Here is a 5,061-nt window from a genome sequence, read left to right as displayed (position 1 = left end):
GAAAAAAAACAAGATATTTAAAGAGGATTCAATGAAATAAGATCAAATTCAAACAGGTTAAGAATCACTAATGTTTTAGGTCATAGTTGTAACAACTGAAGGGGCAATTTTTCTCATTGGTAAAAATTCACTGCACTTGAGTTACATTAGCATATTAGTTTCTTTTTCATTGCTACAACAAAATACACAACAGGAAGCAATTGGAGGGAAGAAGGTTTGAGTCTGTCTTACACTTCAAGGAGATACATTCCACCATGATGGTGAAGGCATTGTGACAGGAGTAGATGGTCATCTGGTCCCATTACATTGTCAATGAGAATACAGAGTGAACACAAAGTGGGGTCAGGCTGTAAACCCTCAAGTCCTGGACAGGGTGTGACAGTATTTGCCATAAAGATGGATGGTTTAAATTCGGTCCCTGGGACTAACATAATGAAAAGAAAGAGTCAACTCTTAAATGCTGTTGCTTTCTGAACTTCAAACATACACACCATACCATGCTCATGTCTTTTCACATATACACACAAGATAAACATATGATAGATATATAGTAAAGATAGATGATAGATAGATAGATGATAGATAGATAGATAGATAGATAGATAGATAGATATTATAGATAACAGAAAGACCAATAGATAGATACAAATATTTCAAAAAATCTAAGATTTAAGTCATGTCTCCAATGACTCAAGTAATCTTTATGTGCTTCTAAATACCACCACCATCTGTGGTCCAAGCTTTCAAACAGATGCAAATATGGGAGTTATTTCACATTCCATCTACAGCAATCTTGGCTATGTCATACTACAGTTGGTTCAACTTTTAAATTCTCCATTGCATTTAAATATCCCACACCGTTTAAGAGTCCGGGTTCTCTTCTAGACTCAGGAAAACCTCTTAAATTTGAACTCTTGTTTTTGAAAGAAACGTAGGCTACACGCTTCTAACATATATAGTAAGCATTCCCTTTGTAAAAGCAAGTGGGGGATTGGCAAGGAAGAATCAGATCAAAGCAAGTCTGAATCCAGAAGGAAACACCAAATATAGTTTTACGACTGCTATCTGGAGCTTATGGTGGAATCATCTGGGATACATGGGGCTCAGAAAGTCCCGCTTCTGCAGAACTGCTGTCTGAAGCACGGGAAGAACCTCCCTCAACCCACGCCCACTCTCTACATTCCTGGTGACCATCCCTGGTTCTGGCTCCTGAAACATCCCAGATGCTCCATTCCTACTTAGCTTCATTTTCACAGCTTTGCACAGCAGCCTCTCAGAGCTGCCTCACCAGGATTCAAACACAGTCAGCAAGATGGAGGCACAGATTTCCAAGAAGAGGAAGTTTGTCGCTGACGACATCTTCAAAGTTGAACTGAATGAGTTTCTCACTCGGGAGCTGCCTGAAGATGGCTACTCTGGAGTTGAAGTCTGAGTTACTCCAACCAGGACAGAAATCATTAATTTAGTTACCAGAACACAAAATGTCCTTGGGGAGAAGGATCGTTGGATCAGAGAGTTGACTGCAGTTGTTCAGAAGAGATTCGACTTCCCTAAAGGCAGTGTAGAGCTTTATGCAGAGGTCTGTGTGCCATTGCCCAAGTAGAGTCTCTACGCAACAAACTCCAAGAGGGCTTGCAGTTCAAAGAGCCTGCTGTGCTGTGCTTGGGGTTCATATAGAGAGTGGGACCAAGGGCTGCAAGGTTGTGGTGTGTGGGAGGCTCCAAGGACAGACAGCCAAGTCTATTAATGGTCTGATGATTCACAGTGGATACCCCTTGTTAACTACTATGTTGACACTGCTGGGTACCATGTGATCCTCAGACAGCGTGTGCTGGGCATCAAAGTGAAGATCATGCTGCCCTGGGGTCCAAGTGGTAAGATTGGTCCCAAGAAGCATCTGCCTGATCATGATCATGTGAGCATTATAGAGCCGAAAGATGAACTTTTTGCCCATCGCCCCCTTCTCAGAAAGGAAGGTTGGGAAGCCAGAACCACCTGCCGTGCCCCAGCCAGTGCTTACAGCATAACAGGGTCTTAGCGGCTGCACCTAGAGGCTGGGTGGTGTCTTGTAAAGACATTTAATAAAATCTTTATCTTTAATAAAAAACAACAACAACAAAAATAGGGCTGGAAATGCGAGCATGATCCTCAGCAAGAGAACAGAGAGTTCAGCAGCCACCGCGTGATGACCATGGGGACATTAGGAGCAGGGGGAAACCGCATAACTAGAGCAGAGCCCGTGCTAGGGTAGGCTGCTTTTGTTACATTTCACACTGCCTGACATCATCAGCTCTCTGGAATATGAGACTCTGTGACACCTTCGCTTTGCATGGTTTCATGGAGCTGAATACCAGTGTGTGGCCTCCTTCTCCCACATGACCCTGCCTTACTTTATCCACAATCTCATTTAACACTAGTCTGAATATAGCTAGAAAATGCTGGAAAAGATGCTATTTTTAAAGTGTATTTTTAGTTATCAAAAATAGAGAAGTACGTCTTTGGTATATTTCCTCCTAGCCTAAGTATTTCAGATATAGAAGTGCAATATTGTCTCTGGGTCTTTTCCTTTAGTGTAATTTAACATTTATTACACAGTATGATCCTGGATTCCTTTAAGACTTTTATTTTAAAAGTAGTCATATATTTTCATTTTGTTATGGATTTACACTTCGCATATATCTAGTTATCATTAAATGTCATAATTTCTACTCTTAACATCTGGATAAATATATAGAGAATGTATGCCAAAGCACACAAAATCCTTTTGGCACTCCGTAAGGTTTTCCATTTCATTAATGTTATACTTCCCTTCTTTAGCAAGAATAGATGAAAACAAGTGAGGTTTTTCTATTCAGTGTTACACTTGCTATTTTCCATGGTAATTTCCTCTAAAAGATTTGTAGCCTCTATTGCTGATGAACTATCTAACTATAATGGAAGATAAGTACTGTATATTCTCCAATATGGTGTATACAAGAATGATTTTTTTCAACTTTTCTTTTATATTTGTGTACTTTTTCTGGCTTTAAGCCTACAAAAAAATGTATGTTAAAATATACACAGATGACATTAAGTCTGCACTTGTAGATGGCTTAAACAAACTCTTTTTAAATAGTATATTCATAAAGTGCATCAGTGCTCTTATAGCTTTACAATTTGTTGATACATAAAAAAACTTAGGGTTCTTATCTGCAAATTTCAGACCTAGTAAATTAAGGGATACTATGACATCATTCTCCAGAAATGATGAAGAAATATTACAAGAGTTCCATGGTTTCATGTTCCATTGCTTGGTAAGTACTGTGTATAAAACCACTGTGCATCAATAATCTATAGAGGTCTTGTTTTTATATCAGAATATTACAATATACATTGAAGCAATTATTCTAACCAAAATTCAGGAAAAGTAAAAAGCCAATGTTATTTTGTGTTATGGGGGTAGGCAATCATTTTGCTATGTTAAATTGATAGTGAGTTAGTTAGTTAGTTAGTTAGTTAGTTAGTTAGTTAGTTAGTTAGCAATTATCTATCACAGACATTAGCTATCATTTTGCAGGTCAATATCTTTTATATCACATTTTTGGCTTAATTTCACTTCTATTGAACATGCAGTGTTTTCTCATAAAAATCTTTTATGATCTCTTGAATGATCTCTATGTTTCTCAAGTTTCTATGTGTTATCTCATTTTTCCCAAAATATTTAAAATTTTGTTGTATTTATTCACTGTTACGAATAATACAATTATTTTATCATCTAGAAAACAATTTCTCTTGCAATTTGAAAAAAGTTTTTTTTTATTTTACTTGTATTATTCCAGGCTGGGTTTTATCTTGCTTCAGGATCTTAAATATTTTATCTGTTTAAATTTCAATAACTTACGTGAATTCTTGGGAAACCTGTTATATTTTATGTGTACCTGTGTGAATATATCTAAATACTCTTAGTATTTTAATATATTCTTTCCCTTAATATTTTTCTTTATCCCTAGGTTGCACACTTTGAATATTTTTTATTTAAGTCATTTTTGAATTGATAATATTTAGTCTATAAAATTGAACTTCTTCAATCTATTGCTCCATATATTTCATCTCTTTTGGAAAATTTTCAAACATGAACTTGTCCTATTTCCCCTTCCTGTTTCTATCTCTTCTTTTGAGTTTATTACACTAATGCTAGAATGATTGACACTCCTCTTCAGATCATCTATGTGTTCATCTCAATTCTCCACATCTCATTTGTCCCTTACATTTCTAGCTTGACTGATATTTATTGACCTTCATGTTTAATGACTCATTTTTTTTCCAGGCTATCTTTGTTGTCTCAGTTAAGAAGTTTGTTTTATAACCTTTCTATTTCATTCTTTCTTAATATTTTCATCATTCTGACAAAATTTAAAATGTATTATTATATTTTATTTTTCTCTTGTAATACATGAATGTTTTCCACATTGTCAAAAACAATGTTAACACATTAAGAATTCTTAATTCAAATTCTTTAATAATCTCAATATCTGAGTTATATAAAAGTCTGATTAATTACTACTGTGATATCTTGGTAGTCCATTATTTTTTTACATACTTGTCACATAACTGTTGAATGCTAAACAATTTTAATAAATCAGCTTGATATATGTTATTTATGTCTACAATGGTTATTTCTTTTTATAGTAAATGCTTAATGTAACAGATTGAGTTAATCTAATCAGGCATTGAGAAGAGAATTATTATTGCAGTAATTGTTAGGCCACTATTGGCTTCAGACCTGTCTACCTTTTTTCTTATGGTAACTATGGACAGAATCATTCTTAATGACTTCATTCCACTTTTATTTCTATACTTCTTTATCAAGTTGCTTATTAGAGAAGATCCTTCTCCCCTAGTGGAATGATTTTACTTAATCACTTGCTAGTCTATCACAGGACTATAGAAAGTGGAATTTGCCACTGTGTGGGGATACATAAGGAATTTATATATATATCAACAAAACATTTCATCACCTTGTTTTTACTGATTGTTTAGCAATCTATGTTCCTTCCTAATATTTGTTTCTTCAAGTAAGTC

The 5,061-nt window shown here is 35.3% G+C and overlaps 1 pseudogene; it reads left to right on the top strand.

Moving 5' to 3' along the window:
* The first annotated feature begins 1,312 nt into the window (after positions 1-1,312).
* On the top strand, positions 1,313-2,027 carry LOC116898162 (annotated as a pseudogene).
* Positions 2,028-5,061: the final 3,034 nt, after the last annotated feature.

This window comes from Rattus rattus, chromosome 4, assembly GCF_011064425.1.
Source record: "Rattus rattus isolate New Zealand chromosome 4, Rrattus_CSIRO_v1, whole genome shotgun sequence".
In the NCBI taxonomy this organism is placed as follows: domain Eukaryota; kingdom Metazoa; phylum Chordata; class Mammalia; order Rodentia; family Muridae; genus Rattus; species Rattus rattus.
This window is presented reverse-complemented; position numbering and strand designations above follow the sequence as displayed.